The sequence below is a fragment of the Mauremys reevesii genome, linkage group 27, assembly GCF_016161935.1.
Source record: "Mauremys reevesii isolate NIE-2019 linkage group 27, ASM1616193v1, whole genome shotgun sequence".
Lineage (NCBI taxonomy): Eukaryota > Metazoa > Chordata > Testudines > Geoemydidae > Mauremys > Mauremys reevesii.
In genome coordinates, this window is record NC_052649.1 from 9,945,678 (window position 1) to 9,956,646 (window position 10,969).

General features: G+C 51.9%; 1 long non-coding RNA gene across 7 annotated transcripts in view; it reads left to right on the forward strand.

Moving 5' to 3' along the window:
- Positions 1–5,217, forward strand: part of LOC120392074 — a 50,992-nt gene extending 45,775 nt beyond the window's left edge. For 4 of the 7 annotated variants that reach the window (XR_005591576.1, XR_005591579.1, XR_005591577.1 and 1 more), the window contains exon 8: positions 4,857–5,215. This is a non-coding gene — a long non-coding RNA (uncharacterized LOC120392074). Of the gene's footprint in view, positions 1–4,856 lie in introns of all 7 variants that reach the window. The other 3 variants (XR_005591578.1, XR_005591582.1, XR_005591581.1) reach the window with 3 other exon arrangements.
- The last annotated feature ends 5,752 nt before the right edge of the window (positions 5,218–10,969 follow it).

A 10,969-nucleotide genomic window follows, 5' to 3' on the forward strand; every position in this document is an offset into this window, starting at 1 on the left:
TGCCAATTGAGATGGTGACTGACTTGTTTTCCGCTGGATTTAGTACCAAGGAAAGAAGTGACAAGTCAGAGTCTACTGCCCCATGCGATGGAAAGTGGCGAGAGTGATGGGACTGCGAGAATTATTGATGCCTTGAAAAAGCCGTCCAAGTGGGAATGGAAGAGTCATCACTGTCAATGAGATAAGTGTCTGGTTTGGTGATTGCTCTGCTCACGGCCCACCTTGCTCCTGAAAGGGATGCCCCGTTTGCTGAGGCTGTGTTTGTAAGAAAAGGTTCCTGACTAGCTGTGGTTTTGAGAGAGAAGATTCCCATTTTTAGGGGCTGCTCAGTTTTCTGGCCAGGAGCAGTGTGTCCTACGCAGCAGAAGGTTGCATCTAGGAGAATGAGTCCAAGTGGTGAATTGCTTGCCTTTCCCTCGTGTTTCTCTCTCTCTCTCTCTCTCTCTCTCTCCTCTAGTGTGTTGGCCAACACTCTTTCTCAATCTGTCCTTGCTTTTCCTTGTGCTGTCTCCCTTCTTAGGATATCGGCAGGCGAGCTAGGTGTGCACCCCCACAGGTTGTGTCTTGGGAGCCATAAAGAAGTAGGAGGGGACGAAAATCATGCGGGGCAGTCGGTGCGAGACTGGGCGATGACTGTTGGTGTTGTGGGGCTAAGACAGATCAGCGGCGCAGGGAAGAGGGGCTTAATTGGGCTCTATGTAGTGCAGAAGTTCTCAAACTGGGGTTTAGGTCCCGTCAGAGCATGAGGTTGTTATTCGGGGGGGTTGTGAAATGTCATCCTCCATACTAAACATCACCTCGCTTCCAGCATTTATAATGGTGTTGAATATACAAAAAGTGTTTTTAATTTATAAGGGGAGGGTCACACTCAGAACCTTTGTATGTAAAAGGGATCATCAGTACAAAAGGTTGAGAACCACTGGTGTAGTGATAGTTCTTGCTTGCCTTTATTAGTTTGCAGCGGAATTGTGCAGGAGTCTCAGCTGGAGAAGAAGCTGTCAGAAGTGGACCTGAACTGCCTGGACATCCTTCTAAGGAGACATGAACAGTCCTCAGCTTTCTGCATTATGGATAACTGGCTATGAGTAAGAAGTCAGTGTTTTCAATTCCTTATCTGTACTCACTCTTGTTTCCTTCATAGGCCGTGTGCTTCCTCGTTGGGTACAAGGCTCTTTGGGATTAAGGCTGGGGAAGGGACAAGAGTCTCCTGAGCAAAGTGACTATTTTGGGTGCAGTTAAAATGGGTCCCTTCTAGTTGCAGCTGTAAAGTAGTAATGGGAGATGGGTTGAGGGCGGAGCTGTGGGATACGGGAGATGTGAAATGAAGAGACTACGTGACATTGCAGACGGAGATGGTAATTATATTTTTTTTCTTCCTTTTACTTCCTTGGTACTAAACCCAGCAGTCACACATCAGAGTCTACTGTCCTCATGCGATGGAAAGTGAGTGAGAGCAGCGAGCCTGTGAGCATTGTTCATGCCAGGCAACAGCCGTCAATGTGGGGGTCGAGCAGACGCCACTGTCAGTGAGATAAGTGTCTGTTTTGCTGAGGGTTCTGCTCACGGCCCATATCAGTTTCTTGCCTTTCTCTGTGTGTGTTTCTCTCTCTCTCTCTCTCTTCTCTAGTGTGTTGGCCAACAATCTGTCTCTGTCCTTGCCTCTCCGTGTGCTGTCTCCTTTCATAGGACACGGGCAGGAGTGCTAGGTGTTCATCCCCACAGGCTAGGTCTCAGGAGCTATGAAGAAGTAGGAGGATGAAAATCATGCAGGGTAGTGGGCGCTAGAGTGGAGCGGTGACCGTCAGTGTTGACTCAGTCTCTGTTCATCTAGTCGGGCTGATGTAGATGAGATGGGAGAGGGAGGCAGGGATGAGTGCATTCATAGAGCTCTGTGTAGTGACAGTTCTTGCTTGGCTTTATTAGTTTGCAGAGGAATCGTCCAGGAGCCCCAGCCGGATGAGAATATCAGAAGTGGACCTGAGCAGCCTGGACATCCTTCTAAGGAAACAAGAATAGTCCTCAGGTTTCTGCCTTCTGCATAACTGGCTGTGAGTAAGGGCTCAGTGCTTTGAACTCAGTCATCTGTACTCACTGTAGTATTCTTTATTGACCGTGTGGTTTCTTGTTCGGTACAGGGCTCTGTGGGATTAAGGGTGAGGGCCAGAGTCTGCTGTGCAGAGTGACTGTGTTAGGTGTTGTCGTAAGAGGTGCTTTGTACTTTTAGTCCTAAAGGTGTAATGGGTAGAGGCGGAATCCCGCCGTGCGTGAGAGGAAAGAAGAGCATAAGAGACATTTCTGACTGAGACGGTAGCTTACTTGTTTTATCCCTGGTTTTAGTACCAAGGAAAAGACGTCACATGTCAAAGTCTACTGTCCTTATGAGTGAGAGTGACGAGACTGCGAGCGTTGTTGGTGCCAGGCAGGAGCCGTCCATCTGGGAGCAGAACAGCTGCTACTATCACTGAGATAAGTGTCTGTTTTGCTGAGGGTTCTGCTCACGGCCCACCTGGCTACAGGTAGAGACACCCCATTAGGTGGAGTGGGTTTGTAAGAAAAGGTTCCTGACTAGCTGTGGTTTTGAGGAGACACGGTCCCCATTTTCAGGGCTGATTTCTCTGGCCAGGATCGGTGTGTCCTCGGCAGGAGAAGGTTAGATCCATGAGGGATGACTCCAGGTGGTGAGTTGCTTGCCTTCCTCCTCTGTTTCTCTCTCTGTCTTCTCTACTCTACTGTGTTGGCCAACACACACTCTCTCTCTCTCTCTCTCTCTCTCTCTCTCTCTCTCTCTCTCTCTCTCTCTCTCCCCCTTCATAGGGCACGGGCAGGAGTGCTATGTGTGCATCCCCTCAGGCTAGGTCTCGGGAGCTATGAACAAGTAGGAGGGGACGAAAATCATGCATCGAAGTGGGCGCTAGAGTGGAGGGTGACTGTAGATGTTGACTGTCTCTCTTCAAGTGGGCCTGATGTAGATAGGCAGGGATGAGGCAAGATTACCTGCACCAATTGAATTTTGTGTAGTGATGGCTCTTGCTTCGCTCATTTCCTGCGCTTGCAGAGAATTGTCCAGGAGCAGCAGCTGAAGGAGAAAGTGGCAGGCAGCGGACCGGAGGAGCCTGGACATCCTTCTAAGCAGACATGAAAGGTCCTCAGATTTCTGCCTCCCGCACAACTGGCTGTGAGTAAGCGGTCAGTGCTTGGAATCCCTCATCTGTACTGGCTCCGGTTTTGTTCAGAGGCTCTGAATTTCTTCATTGGACATGGTGCTCTGTGGGATTCAGGCGAAGCAAAGGCACAAGTCTTCTGTGCAAAGTGAGTATCTTGGATGTAGGTGCAGTGGGCTGCTTTTTAGTTGTAGTGCTAAAGCTGTAATGGGAGGAGGGTTGAGGCGGAGCCCTGAGGTGTGTAGATGGGAGAAGAAGAACCTATGCACGTTGCAGACTGAGATGCTAACTGATTTGTTTTCCCCTAGTGCTGGGTTTAGTACCAAGTGCAGAGTCAGAGTCCACTCCGCACATGCTATGGAAAGGGAGCGAGAGCTGGGAGATTCTAAGCATTGTTGATGCCAGGGAAGAGCCATCCAGCTGGGAGTGGAGCAAGGACCACTGTCAGTGAGATAAGTGTCTTGTTAGGTGAAGGCTCTGCTGTGGTTACAAGGGAGACAAGGTCCCTATTTTCAGGGGCTGCTCAGTCCTCTGGCCAGTACAGGTGTGTCCTCTGCAGCGGACGGTTGTGGATCCAGGAGGATGACTCCAGGTGACAAGTTGCTTGCCTGCCTTCCTCCCGTGTTTCTCATTTTCTCGCTCTGTCTCTTTAGTGTGTTGGCCAACACTCTCTCTTAATCTGTTCTGTCCTTTCCTTGTGCCATCTCCCTTCTTAGGACACAGGCAGGCCTGTGAGGTGTGCATCTCCACAGGTTAGGTCTTGAAAGCCCTGGAGTAGTAGGAGGGGCGAAAACCATGCGAGGGTAGTGGAGTGCGAGAGTGGAGCAGTGACTGTCAGTGTTGAATCGGTCTCTGTTCAAGTGGGGCTGATGTAGATGGGTGGAAGAGGAGGCAGGATTGAGGCAACATTTCAAGCACCATTAGAACTGTGTGTAGAGATGGCGCATGCTTGGCTTTTGCAGCTGCATTTCCAGAGGAATTGTCCAGGAGCTTGAGCCGGAGGAGAAACTGGCAGAGGTGGATCTGAGCAGCTTGGACATGGTTCTAACCAGACAGGAACAGTCCTCAGCTTTCTGCCTTCTGAACACCTGGCTGTGAGTAAGCGGTCAGTGCTTTCAATTCCTTATCTGTACTCGCTGTAGTTTACTTCACAGGCCTTGTGCTTCCTCCTTGGGTACCAGGCACAGTGGTATTAAGGCTGGGAAGGGACAGGAGTCTCCTGAGCAAAGTGACTATGTTGGGTGCAGTTACAATGGATCCCTTCTAGTTGCAGATGTATAGTAGTAATAGAAGATGGTTTGATGGCGGAGCCGTGGGATATGGGAGATGAAGAGACTACGTGACATTGCAGATGGAGATGCTAATTTATTTGTTTTTCACTCCTCTGCTGAGTTTAGTACCAAGGAAAAATAAGTCACATGTCAGAGTCTACTGCCCTCATGCAATGGAAAGTGAGTGAGAGCAGCGAGCCTCTGAGCATTGTTCATGCCAGGCAAGAGCCGTTCATTTGGGAGCCAAGCAGATGCCACTGTCAGTGAGATAAGTGTCTGTTTTGCTGAGGGTTCTGTTATCAGCCAATCTGACTCCAGGTACAGACACCCTGTTAGCTGGGGCTGGTTTGTCAGAAGAGTTTCCTGACTAGCTGGGGAGACAAGGTCCCCATTTTCAGGGGCTTGTCATTGCTCTGTTCACAAGCAGTGTGTCCTCCGCAGGAGAAGGTTGGATCCAGGAGGATGACTCCAGATGGTGAGTTACTTGCCTTTCTCCTGTGTTTCTCTCTCTTCTCTAGTGTGTTGGCCAACACTCTCTTTCTGTCTCTGTCCTTGCCTCTCCTTGTGCCGTCTCCCTTCATAGAACAGGGGCAGGAGTGCTAGGTGTGCATCCCCACAGGCTTGGTCTCGGGAGCTATGAACAAGTAGGAGGGGATGAAAATCATGCAGGATAGTGGGCGCCAGAGTGAGGCAGTGTCTGTGGATGTTGACTCAGACTCTGTTCATTGAGTCCAGCGGATATAGATGGAATGGGAGAGGGAGGCAGGGATGAGGACATTCATAGAGCTCTGTGTAATGATGGTCCTTGCTTGGCTTTATTAGTTTGCAGAGGAATTGTCCAGGAGCCCTCGCCGGAGGAGAATATGCAGAAGTGGATCTGAGAAGCCTGGACATCCTTCTAAGGAGACATGAATAGTCCTCGGGTTTCTGCATAACTGGCTGTTCCTCATCTGTACTTGCTGTAGTTTTCTTCACAGGCCGTATGCTTCCTCCTTGGGTACGGGGCTCTGTGGCTGGGGAGGGCCCAGAATCTGCTCTGCAGAGTGACTACGTTGGGTGCCATTAAGAGGGCCAATGCAGAGAGGAGAAAAGGGGCCTGAACCCTGATTACAGGACGGTCACCCTTTCTTTAGTAAAATACTCCTCCTTCTTTTTTACTCGGTGTGGGTGGGGCGGGAAGTCCCCAATGTGAAAAGATCTGGAAATGAACAGGTAAGGGAGGATCCTGCTGAGTGTCTCCTTTCCGATCAATCCTCCATCTCTCAGCGACACCCTTCCGGACTTACCTTCCTACCTCACCAAGAAAATAACTTTGTGCTCCTAACCAGAAACCAGGGAGAAGGTAGTCTTTATTTTTTTACCAGAAAAGACCCTCTTCCTTGTGGCGCAGTCCTATTAGTAGGGTTAGGTGCACCCACGTGCTAGCTCCGAATACCACCGCATGTGATTACAACACCTGAACATCAACACATTTCAGAAAGGACCGCCACATCAATCCCTTTGGACGTAGCCTAGGAATCTCCTCTGTCTGTCTCCAAGAGAGACAAGGCCTGGAATTTGGACACAGCTGAGGAGCTGTCTGAATCTCTACAGTTGAACACTCATCAGTGCGGCGGTGTCTTTCTTGTGCACAAGAAAACAAAGGGTCAAAGTTGTGGTTGGTTGAGCGGTGTAAATTGGGCAGGGCAAAGGACTTGCGGAAGGATGAGGTGGAAGTGAGGGTCTGAAAGGAGCCCCCACCTCACCTGTTCATTTCTAGATGGTGTGACATTTGCATGGTTGGGCCATTTCTTGGCTTTTTGAGAAAAGGGCGAATTTTCCCATGGCTTCCACCATCCCTTACAGCTGCCCCTTCGCCACACTATGTTGCATCTGACCTGGATAGGTGTAAGTAAGATTTCACTTCAAATCTCAAAGTCCAGTAGAAATAATTGTGGAATTTCCTGTCACTAAGAGAAACAGAAGCTCAAGCCTTCTCAAGGGTGGGGTGTCGCTCAGCCACAGGCACAAAAGGCTCCCTAGTTTAGCGTGCGAGGATAAGACGTTACAGCCTCGTTACAGGGCAGTCATTTTGCCGGGCATGTCAAAGTGACCTGTGGTTTAATTTGCTTGGCAAGGAGACCCAAACCTTCCTTACAGGGTGGTCCTTAAGCCAGGGGCGTTCAGATGGGGCAGAGAAAAGCGCTGTAAAGGAGAGACCTCCGTTCCCTCAGGAGGCGTAGTCTCATTGCCCAGCAAGTGCCAGCAGCCCAAGAGGAGCTAGAAAGGGGAGACCTGCACCCTTCTCACAGGGATTGGTCAGTGGCAAAGAGCATTCTAAAGGCTAGGTCCTAAGGAGCTCAAAGCCACAGAGACCTTGTGGTGATCTGCGTGTAATGTAATATCTCATTGTAAGGTGATGAGGCCAGCAAGAGTTAATTAACTCACAAACTGACCTTGACCCATGGCCAAACTTTAAAGACTGGTTAGGAAGATCTGTAGAGGAATTAGAGGTTTGAAATGCAGCCTGCATTGTTAGAGATAGAAGGGTAAATGTTAGCTCAGGTCTTGTCTATTGCTATAGCTGTGATTCAAAGATCAAAAAAGCAAAATAGGAAGACACTGGAGTGAGATAGCGTTATTGTCTATATCGGGGATGGCAACCTTTCACAAGTGGTGTGCTGAGTCTTCATTTATTCACTCTAAAATTTATTACTGGCACGCGAAACCTTAATGTTTTCAGAAGGTCTCTTTAGTTTCTATGTCTATATATTATATAACTAGTGTTGTATTGTAAAATAAACAAGGTTTTCAAAATGTTTAAGTAGCTTCATTTAAAATTAAATTAAAATGTTGATCTTACACCGCTGGCTTGCTCAACCCGCTGCTGGTCTGGGGTTCTGTTCCACTAGGCCGCCAGCAGGCTGTGCGGGGCCCTGCCCCCATACAGCGGTAGCTACCTTCTCCTGGTTCTGGCCCATTCTCTTGCTCTCTGCACTGAGCTGAGGTGGGAGTGGGCGGAGCACAGGGCTGGGGCTGAAGGGTCTGGCCCAGGAGCTAGAATGAGGAGGGCTCAGGGTTGGGGCAGGAGGTCTGGGTGTGGGGGCACTTACCTGGGCAGCTCCCATTTGGTGTGAGGGTGCAGGTGGGAATGTGAGTGGGGTGCAGGAGCTCCCGTTTGGTCCTCAGGGTGGGGATGTGCAGGGTGCAAGATTCAGGGCAGAGGACTGGGGCCATGTGAGGAGTGCAGGTGTCAGGGCGGGGGCTGGGTATGTGTGGGGTGCCACAGTCAGGGCTGGGGTCGGGGTGAAGGAGTCAAGAGAGGGCTGGGTGTGTATGAGGGAGGTACAGGGCTCAGGGCAGGGGCCTGGGTGTGTGTGTGTGGGGGGTGTCAGGGCTCAGGGCAGAGGGCTGGGTGACTGGCCCCCTCAGAACCTCCAACCCCTCTGCTCCTTGTCCCCTGCCCACCCCTCCTGGGACCCCTGCCCTATCCGCTCCCCAGAACCCTATCCCCTATCTAAGCCTCCTGTTCTTGTCCCCTGACTGCCCCTAGGAGCCTACCCCTACCTGTCCCTGACTGCCCCAACCCTTATCCACACCCCGAGACAGACCCCGGACTCACGCCCCATCCAACCACTCCCCACCCCTGACCCGACCCCAGCACTCCCGACCTGTACACCTCCCCTGCTCCTGCCTGCTGCAACCCCTCCACACCTCCGCCTACTGACAGCCCTCCTGACTCATCCAACCCCCAGCTCCTTGTCCTGACCACCTCCTCCAGAGACCCCCCCCCTAACTGTCCCCTGACCCCCCTGACCCTATCCACCCCCACTCCTGACAGACCCTGGAATTCCCATGCCCCATCCACCCCTGTTCCTGTCTGCTGCCTCCAGAGTCCCCACCCCTAGCCACCTCCCAGGATCCCACCCCTATCCAACCAACCCTGCTCCCTGTCCCCTGACTGCCCCCACCCTTACCAAAGCCCCCAGCCCCAGATCCCCTTACCATGAGCCGCCAAGCAGAGCCAGCCTATGCTGCCCCATGGGAGTGCACAACCCTGCCCCTCAGAGTGCTGCATGCACGGGGCAGGGCTCTGGATGAGTGGGGCGTCTTTGCCTCCCTGCAGATCCAAGCGCTGCCCCACAGGAGCACGCAGCCCTGGACCCAGAGCTCTGTGTGGGAGGCAGGGATCCGGGAGGGCTGGGGGCTGCTGCGCTAGGCCCGGTGCTCTAGCCTGGGAGTGCGGACCCTGCGGCTTGCCGCTGGCAGGATTTTTAATGGCACCCTGGAGTCGGCAGGCAGCCGCGTGCTATTGAAAATCGGCTCCCGTGACGTCTTTGGCACGTGGCTGCTGGAGGTTGCTGACCCTTGACCTAGTGTCTCTGTGGCTCCATGATGGAAATAATTAGTGAGACGTGTGGCCATGTGGGGTAATGCACAGAGCAGTTCCTGCATGGAGCTCCAGTGACACTGTGGCCATGTGGGGTAATGCAGAGCAGTTTCTGCATGGAGCAACAGTGACACCGTGTGGCCACGCAGGGTATTGCACAGAGCAGTTTCTGCATGGAGCAACAGTGACACCGTGTGGCCACGCAGGTATTGCACAGAGCATTCCCCTCAGAGGAACAGTGACACCATTACCCTGCGTGGGCACACGGTGTCACTGTAGCTCCATGAAGGAAATGCTCTGTGCATTACCTTTCGTGGCCACATGGTATCACTATTCCTCTGTGAGAAATGCTCTGTGCATTACCCTACGTGGCCACATGGCGTCACTGTTGCTCCGTATAGGAACTGTTCTGTGAATTACCCTACGTGGCCACACGGTGTCAATGGTCCTCTGAAAGAAATGCTCTGTGCATTACCCTTCGTGGCCACACGGTCTCTCTGTTGCTCTGTGAGATATGGTCTGTGCATTACCCTTCGTGGCCACACGCTGTCACTAGTCCTCCATGAGAAATGCTCTGTGCATTACCTTTCATGGCCACATGGCGTCACTGTAGCTGCATGCAGGAACTGCTCTGTGCATTACCCTTCGTGGCCACACGATGTCACTGTAGCTGCATGTAGGAACTGCTCTGTGCATTACCCTTCGTGGCCACACGATGTCACTGTTGCTCCATGCAGGAACTGTTCTGAGCATTACCCTGCGTGGCCACACGGTGTCACTGTAGCTCCATGCAGGAACTGCTCTGTGGATTACCCTGCGTGGCCACATGGTGTCACTGTTCCTCTGAGAGAAATGCTCTGTGCATTACCCTGCGTGGCCACCTGATGTCACTGTTGCTCCATGCAGGAACTACTCTGTGCATTACAATGCATGGCCACATGGTGTCACTGTAGCTGCATGCAGGAACTGCTCTGTGCATTACCCTGCGTGGCCACACGATGTCACTGGAGCTACATGCAGGAACTGTTCTATGCATTACTCTGCGTGGCCACACGATGTCTCTGTAGCTCCATGCAGGAACTGTTCTGTGCATTACTCTGCGTGGCCACATGGTGTCACTGTTCCTCTGAGAGAAATATTCTGTGCATTACCCTCCATGGCCACACAGTGTCTCTGTTACTCCGTGAGATATGGTCTGTGCATTACCCTTTGTGGCCACATGGTGTCACTGTAGCTCCATGCAGGAACTGCTCTGTGTATTAAAAAGAAGCAGCAAGCTGCAAGGTAAACAAGCAAGCCAGCAGCCAAACACTAGCCAACAGGCAATTTTCAGCCAATTAAGCCAAAATCAATCTCAGTTTCTCTGTTTTTCCCATGTGTTTGGAGTGTCTGATGCTTTGTGCATTACTGTGACAGGTCACCATGAGTGCCACAGTTGGCCTGAAATGCTTTCTTATCACTGTCCCTTCATAAGGGAAACGGGTTGTGTATTACTTAGAGTACCCACCCAGTGTCACTGTTGCTCTAGGAGGAAAATGCCTTCTGCATTCCCCCATCTGGTATCACTGTTGCTCCATTAGGAAATGCTTATCTGTCGTGGCCACTCTTGTCCCTGTGCGGTCCCTGGGGGGAACCCCCTTCAGTGAGACAGCCTTTGTCAGGTTCCTCTCTCTTGGGTGTTCAGCCCCTCCATCTCCTGGAACTGCACCACTCTGAGCCTTAGCACACCGTCTCTTGCTATGGGCCCCTCAGAATCCACTTGCTCTGGACTGCCAGGGCCTCCTCACCCTCAAAGGGGTTGATGCAACCCTGTTCTCTAGCCGGAGTGACACTCAGCCAGCGTAACACAGGAGGTTTATTGAGCTTTTGAACCCAACATAGGAAACTCTCAGAGCCTTAGGCCTGGCCTCCCTCAGCACAGCACATCCAAGTCTCCCTGCATCCAGGGGCTCTGTCTAATCTCTGTCTCTCAGTCCTGAACCCCCTGCTTCCCAGCTGGGCATTTGATATCATGGGCCCCAAGCCCTGCCTCTGTCCATTGTCTTCTCTCTAGGTAAACAGGGTCACCTGGGCCTCCTCTCCTCTCCTCCAGCCCCCACTGGCTGGAACTGGCTGTTGGGCTGTGGAGAGGACCCCAGTGACCTATTGTCTTCCTAGTGGCTAGAACT